This window comes from Rousettus aegyptiacus, unplaced genomic scaffold (genome assembly GCF_014176215.1).
Source record: "Rousettus aegyptiacus isolate mRouAeg1 unplaced genomic scaffold, mRouAeg1.p scaffold_m13_p_4, whole genome shotgun sequence".
Lineage (NCBI taxonomy): Eukaryota > Metazoa > Chordata > Mammalia > Chiroptera > Pteropodidae > Rousettus > Rousettus aegyptiacus.
In genome coordinates, this window is record NW_023416307.1 from 138,282,114 (window position 1) to 138,296,927 (window position 14,814).

The 14,814-nt window shown below is 44.2% G+C and overlaps 1 long non-coding RNA gene across 4 annotated transcripts in view; it reads left to right on the forward strand.

Annotated features, from left to right (window-relative positions):
• Nucleotides 1-14,814, forward strand: part of LOC107500095 — a 65,460-nt gene that overhangs the window by 38,207 nt on the left and 12,439 nt on the right. The gene's annotated exons all lie outside the window — the stretch shown is intronic.

Consider the following 14,814-nt stretch of genomic DNA (forward strand, 5'->3'; position numbering starts at 1 on the left):
TTATCAGGTACAATTTCTGTTTCCATAAAACATCTTTAGACACATAAAAACTACTTAAATGAGAAGGAGAAAATCCTTGCCTTCTCCTGTCATCCAGTTGACTCCGTGGAAAAGCGGCCTTTTCCGACGTTTCTAGAGGCTCCGTCTTCGTTCCCTCCCACAGGAGCTGTTGCATTGTGAAGGGGCCAACTCACTCCCTGTGAACCCGTCTCTCCTTAAGCACCGTCACAGCCTGGGGAGCACGGCGGGGATGACTGAAGGCTTCTGACCAGGCAGAGGAGGAGAGGGAGGCAGCAAAAGGCGGGGATGGGGTTGGTGGGGGGGGGGGGGGTAGAGGAACGGGCACAGGAGTCCGGTGGACTTAACTCCTTGCAAATTGCTTGGACCGTCTTCCTTGCTCCTGTCTTTAGAGACGGTGGAGATATAGGACAAAAGCAAACTCCAGGTTGTCACATTGGACCCCCCAGAAATGCAGCCCAGCGCACTTGTGTAAGCACTCCGGGAGTGCTTCCTGGAGCCCTCCTTCCCTCTCCCTCCTCCCCACCCTTCTTAGCCTTTGAAAAGCAAGGAATACATGTGGTTCTCAAAATGTGGTCGCTGGACCAGTAGCATCTCCTGGGAACTTGCTGGAAATGCCTGTTTTGGGGTCTAAGAGCTACTGACTCAGCAGGGGATTTCGATGCACATTCAAGTTTGAGGACCACTGCACTGGGCAAACCTTTGGAAGGAAGACTCCTCCTTTTCTTTAGCTGTCAGTGATTCCCATCAATTCTCCAAATTCCCTTCTCATGGACCCCATCAACAGAGGACTAAGTTCTTTTTTTTGTTCTTTTTTGTTGTTGTTGTTGTTACAAGTCCAAAGAATTTTCAAGTTGAGGGAGAGAATAGTAACATTTATTGATAGCCTGCTATGGACAGACACTATCGCAAACTCATCACATGCCTTCTTTCTTTAATCTCCAAAACGATCCTTTCAAGTCGATGTTGTATCATAGTTATGGGCTGAATTGTGTCTTGCCTAATTCATGTATCGAAGCCCTCACCCCCAATAGCTCGGAATGTGACTATCTTAGGAGATGGAGCCTTTAAAGGGGTGATTAGTTAAAATGAGGCCGTCAGGGTGGGCCCTAATCCAATATAACTGCTGTCCTTATAAGAAGAGATTGGGGCACAGACAAGTACAGAGAGAGGAATATGGAGGGACAAGGAGAAGGCAGCCCTTAGCAAGCCAAAGAGAGGCCTCAGAAGAAACCAAACCTGCCTGGGCCTTGATCTCAGTCTTCTAGCCTCCGGGCTGTGAGAAATAAATTTGTCAAGTTACCTGGTCTGTGGTGTTTTGGTAGGGCAGCCCTGACTAATGCAACCATTAAAAACAATCCAGACAAAAACAATAGTCATACCTGACCCTTATCCCATCCTCACTGTTAGGTATGTTACAGGTGTATCTCATTTAACTCATGCCAACATTTTACAGATGAGTCCCTGAGGCTTAGAGGTGATTGGCCGAGCTGGCAAATGGCAGAGGTGGGTTTTGAAACCAAGCAGTTGGACCCCACAGTGTTTGTGTTAACCACAATTCTCCACAGCCTCCCTGTCCCAGACCCTGTGCTGAGTGCTTTAAGTTCACGAGGCACCAACAGCACCCTTATGGTTCCACTTTTCCAGGTACGAAAACTGAGTCTCAGTGAAGATGAGGAGAATTGCCCAAGACCAGCCACACAGCAATAGGTTACAGAGCTGAAAATTCAGGCCTTGGCCCCTTTCCTTTCACTGAGCTTACTCCTCTAACAAGGAGGCTTTATTTTTCCCCAGGTATGTTTGTATTTTCATAAAGTTTCCCAAAAGCCTTCAAGGCTCAAGAGAATATATCTTTGGTGAAAGACTATAACGAGAAGCAGGAAAATGTGAATATCAGAAATAGTATAAGAATAAGAATCATAACGTATCACATGCCTTCTGTGTGCTCCATGTTGTGCTAGGGCTTAGATTCTCTTCCTGGGTGTTACTTAGATGCAAAACAACCCATTTCAGCAGTAGAGAGGAGCTAGGCTACCAGGCAAATCCTGGCTTCCCAACTCACTAGCTGGAAGACCTTAGACGAGTTACTAAGTTTCTATCTGCCTCAGTTTCCTTGGCTGTAAAATGGGATGGTTGTGATAATAATAGCTTCTGGGGTTGTCATAAAGACTAATGGAGTTAATACATGTAAAATGCTTAGACTTATGCCTGGTGCATGGGAAAAGCTTTTGTGTAAGAATTTCCTGCCATTATTATGAGACTGGCTGAAGAATGCCTCTGGTCTCTTGTCAGACAGGTTTTCAGGAGTCTTGACTTTAGCCTCAGGTTGTTGAGAACTGTTCCAGTAACTAAGGATGAGCTCTATGCAAGCCTGCGTAAATTCATTTCCAAGTGCATGATGTGTCTATGATTATCCTTAACTAAACCCAGCCTTGAGAAATAGTAAATAGTGTTCTATCAAAATTAAACCATAAATATCTCCCAATTCTTTCCTGTTGCTTTCCTGCCAAGCCCATCATAATGCTCAGTCTCGTTAATAATAATAGTCACAATAATTAATGACAATGTGTTACCCAGTCTATGTTAAAAGCATTAGCCAAAGTAGGCAACAGAACAAGGTGCAGGTATATTTTGCGAGCATCGTGTACCTGTTGGTTGGTTGGAGATATTGTTATTGACAATGACTAAGGAGCAGATCCTACTCCCAGGAAACAGATAGGGACCAGATGAGAAACTTCAGAAGAATATGTGGACATGCACCAAGACCTATGTCCAAGGTTATTCATTATCATTGCAAGACTGGCAAGGACCGAGATTTCCAGCAAGATAGGACTGAATAAAACAACTATGGTACATCCATGCAGTGGAATGAAATGCAGCTGTAGAAAAGAGTGGGTGGGTGGGGGGGTAGATGGAATCACTCTGATAAGGAAGTATCGGAGATAAATGATCATGAAAAGGAAGGCATAACTCAAATGGGTGAATTATATGGTATGAGAACCATATCCTAATAAAGTTGTTATATACTTTTTTAAAGGGCATAGTAGTGAATTGTGTGCTACCATTTGTCCTTTTAAAAGTGCACATAAATACAAATGTGTGTGTCTGTTAACCATCCAGATGAATGCACATGAAAATAAGAGCATTCTGAGGGGAATGAAGGAGAGTTTCTTTTCACTGTAATCCGCTTGTAAGTTTGATTTTAAAAATCAGGTTCATGTATTTCCTACTCAATCAAGTGAAGACATCTTTAGCAAAACAGAGGAAGGGAAAAGGGAAAAATATTTATTGAAAAATCCTGCAGGCCAAGAACTGTGTTAAGTCATTCAAGCCTCATTATACACCGTGAGACGTGTAGTAGTATTCCCATTTACAGGAGAGCTAGGGTCTCACAGGACCGAGGTTTGGCCAGTGAAATGTGAAAATCACCAGCACCTTCCCCCACTTCCCGAGTTTCTGAAATCTTGGAATTTGAGACTCTTCAATGGAGTCCTGCAGTGTTCTCAAGATAAAACAGGCTCAAGTATTTTAAAAGGTAAAAACATCTTAAGGAATTCTAAAGCCCCTGGCTGAAAGGTGACTTTAAGTCGTGTTTGCTGCCTGGTCCCCAGCGGGCTGTCTGGGCAGCGTCCCCCTGAGTCCCGTGGAACAATGAGTGGGGGACGCTCCGACTGTTCAGGGGGGCCTTCTCGCCAGGCCCACAATGGAATTTGCTGGGAAATTTAGCACAGCTTCTTGCAGGCTCGCCCACCCTTCCCTTGGGGCCATAAACCGGGTGTGTAATTACAAAGCAGGTGGGAAAACTTTAAGATCAGGGTCAGGCTTTCCATTGTTGGTTTGACTCCTTTCCAGGAGAACCACTAGATTACAACGCAGATTGACTGTTCCTCTGGCAATTTACATTTCTGCTGGAGCCCATCGCCAAGCTGTTGAGAAAGAAGGGACTGTTTTTGTTTGTTTTTGTTTTCGTTGTTGTTATTGTTGTTTTCTAGGAAAAGAGGAGCCAAAGCTGGCAGTATTCTGAGAAAGTAAAGTTTAATGCTCAAGTGTTTAGTAATTTCTGAAGGAAAACCATGTACTGGGCCGGGATTTGGGGGATTTAGCCTAATTTCTAGAAGAACATTAATGTAGGACCTACTGTGTGTCAGGTGCTCATATATACTTTGTCATTTAATCTTCACACCTGTAAGGAGGTGTTAAGGAAATTATGGCTTAAAAAAAAAACAAAAACAAAAAACAAAAAACAAAACCCTGCGGGAGCTCCCAGATTGGTTCCAGGCAGATGGGGCACCTCTATCAGGATTCCTGAGTCATTCACTATTGCTGGTCACCAGTGCTCTGGCATCTTCAGGGGTACTGGTTTCTCTGACCCCAGACTTTTATTACTCTGTGGCACTGCTGAGGCATGACCAGAATGTTTAAACAAGAGTGGCTAGGGTCATGGGATGACAGTAAGAAAATAAACAGAATAACGTAGAAATGTGGCTTTAGGATGCTGTCTATTTGCTGGAGCTTTTAAGTCACTTCCATCCACTTTCAAGACCCCAGAAAAAGATGAACCCCATGTATTCCCTTCTGTTTCTCTCTTGGGTCGCCATTTAGTCATTCATTGTGCATTCATTTATTCACCGAGCATTTACCAAGCAGCTATGATGTGCGAGGCACTGAAACTGTCCCCTTGAACAAATCGGGTAAGTCCTAGAACTTTCATTTTGGTGAGACTTTCAATTGGGTGTATTTCATTTGGTATATTGATAAACAAATGTATAAATACATATAGGAATTTCTGATAGTATAGGTGGTACGCAGAAAATAAGGCAATGTGGTACAAAGGAACCCGTGAAAAGCTTTATTAGCCAGCCATTTAATAGATAATTTTACTTATTTCATAGATAAGGAAATTGAGGTTCAGACAGGCCAACCTGACTAAAGTCACAGTGGTAATGCTGGATTCAAGTTTTTCTCACTGTGATACCCTGCTTCCCAGATTGTCTTGTCAGGGGTGCCTTTGGACCCCTGCAGCGCTGTGCATTACAGCAGGCGGGATTAGCCTATGGTGCCCGGTTCACTTAGTGTCTTAGTCTGTGCAGTGTCTTAGTCTGCTTAGTCTTAGCCTTTAACAAAATGCTATAGACTGGTATTCACAAACATTCCATAGCATTCTGCCCTGGACCCCCAAATCCATGTTCCTTTGGCACAGGAAATACTTTCATTCCATTCTAACAGCCCCAAAAGTCTCAACTCATTCTAGCATCAACTCCAAAGTCAAAGTCCAAAGTCTCATCTAAATATCTAAATTAGACATTGGGTGAAACTTAAGGTACAACTTATTTTTTGAGTCAAGTTCCTCTCTAGCTGTGAACCTGTGAAATCAAACAAGTTATGTGCTTCCAAAATACAGTGGGACAGGCATAAAGATGGGCAGCTCATTCCAAAAGATAGGAGAAGTAAAAAAGAAAAGAGTGACAGGTACCCAACAACTCCAAAACCCAATAGAACAAATAACAGTGAACCTGAGGGTTCCAGAGTAATGCTCTTGGGCTCCATGCTATATCTCCCAGGTTCATGGGTAGAAGTCTTGCCTTCTGGACCCAGTGGGGTGGAAGTCCTGCCTCCACACCTTCACCAGGCAGGGTTTGGGCCCCAAAGCATGAGGAGGCCCTTCCCTGATGGCTTGGCCAAGCGCCCCTCCCTGGCTCTGTGCCTTGGCATTCTTCAAAATTTGGGTAGAGACACCCAAACCCCCATAGCCCATTCACTCTGCAGAGACAGTACCACAAGGGCACTGCCCAAGTTGACCTGTTCTCTCTGGAGGGGTGGCCACCTCAGCCTGTGTCATCCTGGGGCCACAGGAGCCACACCTAAGGCAGCTGAGGAGCAAAGAACCTGCTGCAGTGTGGGGAGCAGAGCTTGTGATGTGAGGCCAGCTCCCCACCCCCACCTCCAGGTGGTACCCACAGTGGTCCTGCAGGAACCAGAAGTCTTTCCTTTGAAATCCACAGCCCCGAAGATCTCTGAGTTACCTTCAGGGTCATCCCTCTGAGGTCTAGGACAATAGCTCCCCCTCTGTGTAGAAGGCTGACCCACATAAATCTTATCAAATGGCAGTTGAACCACACCCTCAGTGTTCTCTGCTGAACAATAGGCTGAGAATTTCCCAAATCTTTATGTTCTGCTTTCTTTTTAAAGAAAAAGTCCATCTTTGAGTCATTTCTCTCTTCTCAAGTTTTACTATAAATAGGAGAATCCAGACCAATTCTTCAACATTTTGCTTAGAAATAGCTTCAGTCGAGTATTCGATTTCATCCCTCATAAATTCTACCTTCTACAGAATACTAGAACAGAAACACAATTTGGCCAAGTTCTTTGTCACTGTATAAAAAACATGGCTTTTCCTCCATTGTCCAATAACATGTTCCTCATGTCCATCTGAGATCTCATCAGAATGGCCCTTACCATCCACATTTCCACCAACTTTCTGTTTAGGGCAACTCAGGTACTCTCTAAGAAGACTGAAGCTTTCTCTAGAGCTCTCCGCCTTTCTTCTTGGGCTGTCACCAGAATAGCCCTTCGTGGTCCATTCACGGTATGGTAGGCTTTTTCTAGCATGCACCTCCAAACTCTTCCAGTCTCTGCCCATTACCCAGTTCCAAAGCAGCATTTACATTTTAGATATATACAACAGTAGCACCCCCACGTTCTGGTACCAATTTCTGTCATAGTCCTTTTGATCTGCTACAATAAAAATACTTTATACTGAGTGACTCATAAACAACAGAAATTTACTTCTCAGAGTTCTGGAAGCTGGGAAGTGTATGATCAGGGTGCTGGCAGATTCAATGTCTGGTGAAATCTTGCTTTCTGATTCACAGAAAGGCTGTCTTTTTGCTGTGTCCTCATTAGTGGAAGGAGTGAGGGAGCTCCCTGGGGACTATTATAAGGGTACTAATCCCATTCATGAGGGCTCCGCCCCCAAACCTAATCACCTCCCAAAGGCCCCACCTCCCAATGTCATTGCACTGGGGATTAGGTCTCAATGTATGAATTTTTGGGAACACAAATATTCAGTCTATAGCACCTACACACAGTGACATAAAGTTTCTTAATGGTGACAACACCTGCTGGAAACTTGTACCATCCCAAGACTGAAAGACTTTCAGGGAGACTGAAAAAGTCAGAGACCTGTAAATATAGTAACATGGCTTAGCCCTGAGCCTTACACACAAGCCATGTTCATTAAAAGTGGTAATGCTCATATGCTCTCAGCTCACAACCAGCCATCTTTACCCACCCCTCTCTTCTGATAACAAAATAACAGGTAGTGTTTTCCTGGTCTCATACTGGGCTCATCAAAAGAACTCAGTGATATCTGAGAGCAGAAACTCAACCTTACCTGACCTATCAGATTCTCTCTCTAAAGAATTTGGAAGGTGAGTGGAGGCACCCAAATGTCTAAAGTGGCTGGATTTATGAGAGAAAGACTGAAAAGTCCAACAGTGTTCATCATTCATGTCCTTGCTGAGATTTGGGGGGGTGCGGCATTTTCTTTGAATCATGCAAGATACCTGTCTTTTACAGTTTAGGCAAGCCAGAGGGGATTTCTGTTGCATGCAACCAAAAGAATACTGAATAATATATAAACCTATACTCCAGTGGTCAGCAAGCAGACAAAGAAATCAATATGTATTTGTAAAATGTGATCAAGTACCATGACAGAAAAGAACAGAAACTTAGACTGACAATAGAGACCAGTGTCAGATTGGTGGTCAGGGAAAAGAGTCTTTAGGGAGATTATATTTAAGTTGAAATCTTAAAGATGAGAAGTCAGCCATTTGAAGAGTGAAAGAATATTTCAAGCAGATAGAAAGCATGTGAAAATGTCCTAGAGCAGGGATTAGGGGCTTAAAGGAAATTATTGGGGCTCGAGTGAGTGGAGAGAGATGAGATTTTTTTTCCCCTGAGTTGAGACCAATGCGGTTTTCTTCCTGGTTAGAGTGGTAAATGTCCGTAGATTTTTTTCTCTTGAAAATGGGCAAAATACGCCTTAGCATTTAGCTGTACCATTGTGTGTGTGTGTGTGTGTGTGTGTGTGTGTGTGTGTGTGTTGCACAATGATGTGGACCCATTTGGGAATGGACAAGTTTATTCTCCATATAACATGATTTTAAAGCACTTGCCTACAGGAACCTCTGCTAGACATAAAACTTGATTTCTTCAGGACTAACTTGGATCATTCAGATTGTATAAATGTGTCCTGGGCTTTGGTAGATTCTTTACAGACCAGGCATATAGGGTGTGTGTGTAGTGGGTGATGAAGGAGGATGGGGATTGAGTAGGTGCGTGACATGGAAGAGAACTCTGTCATACCTGCAAGTATGTCTCCCTGCCCATTCCACACCCGTTCAATAACTGAGGATGTGTATCAGTTATCTATTGCTATGTAACAAATTAGCAGCTTAGAACAACATCCACTTATTAGCTTACAAACCTGTAGGTCAGAAGTTGCACACAGTGTGGCTGGGTTCTTGCTTGGGGTATCACAGGATGAAATCAAGTTACTGGCTGAGGCTGTGGTTCTCACTTGGGCCTCACAGTCCTCTTCTCAGCTCACAACTTGTTGGCAGAATTCATTTCCTTATGGCCTTAGCTCTAAGGTCCCCATTATCCATAGCTGTCAGGTGGGGACCACTCTCAGCTGCTAGAGCCCACCTTTCTCCATCGACGGTTCAGGGCATCGATATTTGCTTCCGTCTAGGCTCCTGGAGCAGGCCTCACTAAAGTTCTCTTCTACTCCCAGTTAGAGAGGACTCTGCATTTAAAGGGCTCGTGTGATTAAAGTAGGGCCATTTTTCAACCAACCACACCCATTGTTCCCATGCCCCCTTCCCATGACCTGGGTACCAAGTATCCAGTTGTCAGATAACAGGTGTTTGTAACATTTTTACCCCTTGCTCACTCTGGAATGCTGAAGGTAATTCATTCTTTTCTTTAACATGAAAAAAATAAAATATCTGTTTAGTATCAAATGTGATGTCTGCACTCACATCCACAACCACCTGATCTGTTGACAGTTCTAAAAAGAAATCAGCTAAGGTTCCAAAACTCTCTCTCGAGACTTCATGAACCGCCAACACATCTCCTGAAGACCAAGTTTGAACCAGGAGAGCAAACGTCAGCCTGGACCATGCAAGGTCTTCACCAGGTTCCTACATACCTCAGGGGGACTGGAGGCTGGACTCTTCTGCTTTCGAGGGTTTCTTTTGAATTGCAAAACTAGACCTAGCTACAGGTGCCTTTTTTATTTCTTTTGATACTTTCCTGTCTAAAATATCCATTGTGGTTTAATTTAAAAGCTATTTCATAAGAATCAAAAGCCCTAAAATTCAAATGATGCATACAGATTACTTTTCGACTCATTTTACAATATGTGATTTGTAAGTACTCTTGAAATGTGATGATTCCGAGTTAAATTTGAGATCTGATTATTCTTACCTACCACCTGGAAAGCTTCTGTATAAAGAACTGTAAGAATAATGAGAGAAATGAGTCCACATTGATTAATCATCATAATCTGCAAAAGCAACAAACTTCCTTTGTAAAAGTGATCATTGCAAGTAATTCTGAAAAGCTTGAGGCATTCCATGAAATGAGGGCAGGGTGGTCTTTAAAAAGAATGTTCTGTCAGTAGCGACTGCCTGTTAGTTCACCTGACATGGTATTATTTTCAATGTTCAAGACGTATTTATTTTTATTATAGACTTTAAAATATTGTTTGAGAAGCATATCATACAAAGAGTGTATATAATGTGTATATGTACAGCTTAATATTAATAACAAAATGAACATAAAGCCTATTTTTAAAGAAAGTAGGAATAAGCTTAAAAAGGCTCAATATCACTGGAGAATGAAATATTTGACATTCTATCGTGGAAATGCCAACACAAAAATTATCCTTGTTCATTTCTTGCTGCTATAGCTCTGTATTTCCCCCATATAATGCTGTGCAAACATTTTATCAGAAATGGTGAAGGAAAGGAAACCCATTGTTAACTACACCTGATAAAGTAATTTGCTTGCTGATAGAATGGTCTTTGCAGCTGGATGGTTATGTTGTTTTCTATATTCAACAAGGGGCATGAATAACATATTGAGGGTGGTTATAAAGAAGCAAAGCAGAAGTTAAAGAGACAATATGCCATAATATTTTCACCTCTCTGGTTTCTTCCATTTGAAGCCCATTATGAAAATATTACAGTGGCAGAGCCCACCGATAATCTGTGACTTTAACACAGGCCACTGGGATCTGATGGGCCTGGAGTGGGGGTGTCTCACAGGAAGGCCACAAACAGGATTTGGCTCCAATAGAAATCAGATCCTGATGCCCTTTTGCTTACAGCCCGAGGCGGTGTGGGGAGGTGGTTAAGGGGTGGCTCTGGAAACAGACCACCTGGGTTTGAGGCCTGACTTTCTGCCATTAATGGCTATGAATGTAGGAGAGTTTTCAATGTTCCTCGTGCCTCAGTTTCCTCATCTGTAGCGAAGGGTGGGTACTGATACGGACCGAACTTTGTTCTGAGAATAAAATGTGTTAACATACGTAAATCCCCAAAAGAGTATCTGGGCCATAATAAATGCTAGTTTTCTGCGTTAATATTGTAATAGAATTTGAACGAACGCTTTACCATGGCCCCGGCCAGCCTCCCTAACTACACCTCCCCCCTTCTCTCTTTATTCCTTCATTCATTCATCCAGTGCCTAGAAGTTCTTCTCTCTTATTCGTTTGTTTGTTTGTTTGTTTTTACCTCGAACTTGCCGACTTCGTCCACGTCTTCAACCTGCAACGCCCCTCCTGCCTCCAGTTTCCCGGTGTCGCAGCCCCCACACGATTTCCTTCATCGCCTGGATCACTGCTGGAACTTAGTGTATTCGTGTACTGGCTGGTCCAAGACTTCCCCACTTTTAGCTTGAAAATCCCATGTCCTGGGAAGCTCTGTGAGGGCAGGGACTCTGCCTTCTTCACCTCCACCTCCAGCGCCTGCACAGTGCCTCGCCCATAGCAGCCCCTCAGTACATATTTGCAGAATAAACGAATGAAGTTTATTAAGTGACTGGGTGAAAAGGAGACAGAGCATAAGAGCGTCACTATGAAGCTAGTCATCTGCAACACATCCCGACGATGTCAAGTCAATCTTGTGGATGCCTTAACGCCTAAGACCCGCCACCTGCTTCCTGACATCCTCACTGATGTTTATGTTCCTGTCTCCATAGTTACTGAGATGCCTCAGAGGCCAGCACCTGTTTTGCATCCCAAGATCAACACACACAGGTGTCTGGGGACTCTGGGTGATCAAGGCCAGATGAAAGTTTCAGAAGCTGACACGGTTGCACTTGTCATTTCCTCGTGGACCTACTGCCTGGAGTCAGCTTGTCACAGAATCAAACTTAGCTTATCGGGGCTCTGAGCTCTCCCTCAGCCTGCAAACCGTAGACACAGAAAGGACTGACAAAAAATTACTCTAAACGAGATCAAGAGAGGTTGGAAGGAACTGTTACGAAGGAAAGGAAACTGAGGCAACCACATATTTGGGGATGAGTGAGGAGTGGAGTGCAAAGCTAGATTTCTCATTCCCTCTGACGATAACGAAGGCCTAGCCTTGGGCTTTCTGGTTAAGAAAAATATATACAGAGAGATGCAAAGGAAGCCTGGAATTCATCCCATGCGTAAGGAAACTATGTTAGAATGATCCTGTGTTAGGACGATCTGGTGAACACATTATTAGCTAGAAGTGAGTGTCTCTCTTGGGTGACTGTGAAATTTGTACTTCATTTTCTCCATTTATTAAGTGGGAATGGTCCTTTCTACCCTAATGTCCTCGTGAAGATGTTACATTATTATGTGATAATCAGACCGATCCTATGGGTTGAGTAAAATAAACTGCTCCCTCTCAGGGTGTGTTAAGTGGGTCGGGTCATTCCAGTTGAGTGAATAAATCAATTTCTTGACAGGTTAGTTTCCTGCTGCTCCAAAAGTTTTACAACAGGGAGAATTTACTTTATCTTTATCAACAGAAACAGCTGGAGCTCAGAACTACTTGAGATCTTCTAAAGAAACAGCCTAAGGAATCACGATTACGACTTAACATCAGTGCACTTAGGATTCAGCCTTTAAGCTATCAGGGTAAATGTTTTAGAATCGACCTCAATAAATAAGAGGGGAAGGGGCGGACACTGGACTGTGTGCTGTGGGATGGATGGTGACCCTGCCAGCATCTGGAGTCCAGCTGGGAATAGAAACCGATGTCTGGGTACTCCTTTAAGGAAGGATGTCTGGGTACTCCTTTAAGGAAGTACTTCTGAGGCTCCACTCTTGTCTCACACTAAAACCTGACTTCTCTCTCCTCTGCATACAAATCCTCCTTCCATATCTTTGTTCGTCTTGGTACCTAAGCTTGCTGGACCACCCAGGAAGCCCTTTATGGCCCAGCTTAAATGTGCCTCCTTCGTGAGACCTCCCCAGACCTTTCCTGCAAGGAGCATTTCTCCATATTCCCTCCTTCAGGGTCGCTACTATTATGCAGGTCCCTTTTGGTCTCCTCTCACATTATAGCAAGCAGTAGATCTCCTTTCCTTCTAAATAGCAGACTCCCTGAAGCTAGATCCCCGGCATTATTAACTATTATATTCCCCTAGAGTTAACATGGTATGATGTGCACCATAGGGGCTCAAGAATTATTCATCGAATTGAATCTGAGTGGGAGAGAGACTATGAAATCTACAAGCAATATGTGAGTAGGAGCCTGAGTCTGGAGAGAGCTGAGTTCTGGCGCTGTCAGCATTCGGGGGCAGCATCATCAGTGGTTAAGTCAGTGTTGGTCCTCAGATAAGCAGTCTGCGGTTTATGTCAAAACTGTTCTGCACTGATGATCACACAACGCACATTTAGTTTTCATGATGTCATTTATCTGGAAGTGCAGAATTTTAGCTGGCCAGCATTCCCTTCAGGAGTTCACCTTCGCACCAAGGCCATGCGTAGGAGAGCTTGGTGCCTGAGTCTTGAGGAGTGCTCAGGAACAGAGCCTGCACACATTCTATCTCAATGTCAGGGGACAAGGAACCAGGAATGACAGTAAACAAGGAGCCCGAGGGATTCATTTGATCATGAGCAATCACATGGAGGAAAAGTCTGTCTCCACGGAAAAACTGACACCCTGCTCCAGCCAGCTGTGTGAGTGGAGGAGAGATGGGGAAATTTGTAATAATTTGCAAGTTTGCCCAGAGGATGGAGTTGTGTCATTTTTCCTACAACAATCTGTGCTGCTGGCTGACAGCGTGGAATTTCTTCCTGGATTGAGTTGGCAATTATTCACAAAAATAGCCAGTTAGACTGTGCAAAGCCCAAAACAGTGGCTGGTCGGAATCTGCTAGAGAGAGAGACGAGGATGGAGGGTGGACTGGAGTCCCCTGCAGAGGCTCTTCCGCATGCGCCCCTTGCAGTGCTGGGTTTCTTCTCTCCGGATTTTCCCGTCTCCGGGTTTCACCAGTTGCTTGCTACCTGGCTTGAACTCCTGACAGACTGTCCTTGGACGGTCCCTTCCTGGGCCAGGCTTCAGCCCTCCTCTCCCCACCCCCACAGCACCTCAGAGACAGATGGTGCAGTAACCCGAGAAACGCTTCCTGGATCCAGCAAAAGGGATGCAGGTTTCACGTGGTCGGGAGGGATGCTGCCTGTGGAAGCACGGACTGCTGAAACCAGGAGAGCCGGGGTGTCCCCTGTACGTTCCCGATTTTAGAGTGGTCGAATAGTAAAATTGAAAGAGACTCCCTCGACCACTGGCATGCCTGCCTTTCCCTAACATTTCAGGCAGCTTCTCCGCTGACCCAGTCCCCCGAGAGAGGCCACCTCAAAGACTTAAAGCCTGACCTGTAAATGCATTTATTGTCTGATGGAGAGTAGCGGAAATGACTTCTTGTTTTCATCTCTGTTATTCTCTAGCTCGGGCCCACTTTTACACAACAGTGCTTTCTGCGTCCGTGCCACTCTTGCAGATCTGCCACTATAGGGTTGCCAGATAAAAACATAGGCTGTCCAATTAAATGGGCGATTTAAATAAACAATGAAATTTTTAGGGTAGGTATTTCCCAACTATTGCATGGGATGCATTTATACTAAAAATTGTCTGATGTTTATCTGAAATTTAAATTTATCTGTGTCTTCTATTTTTATTTGCTAACTCTGGCAACCCTGGCCAGGCAGACCCTGAGCCTTTTCATTACTCCCAACCATTAGTCATCTGTTTATTTGCCTCAATGCCAGGCGTTTCTGTGGCACAGTGTATTGGTTAGCTAATGCCACAAAAATACTGCATAACCAACACCTCAAAAGTCAGTGGCTTAAAATAATCATGTATTCTAATGAATTTGTGGATCAGCTAGGTGTCAGCTGATGTAGGCTGACTCAGCTGAGGCATCTCTGCTCCATAAGCCTCTCATCTTCTTCTTGAGACCTGTGGGCAGGGCTAGGCAGATCCTTGCCAAGACAATGGCAAAGGTGTGAGAGGGCATGATCCGATGAATAAGCACCCTCAAGACTTTGGCCATGTCACACACGCTGACACCCTACTCAACCAAACAATCTCTCATGCTGAGAGAAGACTCAGTCAAAAGCCAGGTCAGCCTAGGATCTAACCCCACTTTGCCACTAACCAGCTATGAGACCTTGGAAAAGTCTCTCTGAACTGCTGTTTCCTGAACCAATACGTAGGGCTGGGGTGAAGGTTAGAGTCATTCGACTGAGTG